Source organism: Zeus faber (genome assembly GCF_960531495.2).
Source record: "Zeus faber genome assembly, chromosome: 8".
Taxonomy (NCBI): Eukaryota; Metazoa; Chordata; class Actinopteri; order Zeiformes; family Zeidae; genus Zeus; species Zeus faber.
In genome coordinates, this window is record NC_137195.1 from 5,782,504 (window position 1) to 5,783,572 (window position 1,069).

A 1,069-nucleotide genomic window follows, 5' to 3' on the forward strand; every position below is an offset into this window, starting at 1 on the left:
TGTATATGACATGTGTATATGACATGTTGTTTGGTGTACTATATATATTTATATATATATATATATATATAAAAAGCAAAACATATGTATGTGTATATGACATGTATGTGTGTGTGTGTGTATGTATTTATATATATAAAAGCAAAACATATGTCATGTATGTGTATATGACGTGTGTGTGTGTGTGTGTGTGTGTGTGTGTGTGTGTGTGTGTGTGTGTAAAACTCCGCAGCAATGTGGTTTTACGTTTGTTTTGTGCACCAATATGACGTGTACTCATATGGTGTAATTCGCCGTCTTGAAAGCCAGTGTACGAAAATTAAGTCTTTTCTTTTGTTACGATAGTAATTAAAACAACAACGACAACAACCTACAGTTCCGTGCCTGCTGGGGGACATATTCACACGTGAAGGTTCGAGGAAAAACAGCCAGACAAGAAGTAGGCGCACAACTACCACCAATCACTAACAACTCATCACAACTGTTTTATAGCTGATTTCAAAGGCCATTCTCTCCCTCCCTCTCTCTCTCTTTTTTTAATTTCTTTTAAATAGGGCTTTCATTTTGTGCCGGGTTCTTCAATCTCTGACACACCTGAGTCGCGTTGCCAGTTGCCTCCAATCGGTTGTTGGGACGACGCGCTTCGTCGCCGACCTACTTTGTCTGTCGTTTCGGCGGAGGAACACGGTGTTTACAGTGGGGAAGCTGGTGGTGACTCCGCTCCGGCAGCGTGTCAGTGTGATGAAAGGTTCGACTCTTTTCTAATGATTCGGTTCCTGACGAGTGACTCGGTTAAAAAAAAAATAAAAAAAAAAAGAGTCGTTCGATTTTTCCCGCTCTTCGTTCGTTTCATTCAGTTCGGTGCGCAATTCAACGAGGAGCGTGGGAGGACTTCTGGTGAAAGCTAAACGAGAGTCAGAAGAGCCGGCCGGCCAACATTTTGGCTCCCGGTTAAAATTATTGATTTCGGCGGAATAATGCAAATTGGGGATGCCAAAAATCTTTTTGACTTGTTCTCTGAAAATGATTTATTTTTTTCAGAGAAACGCGAAATGTGAATCACAAAAAA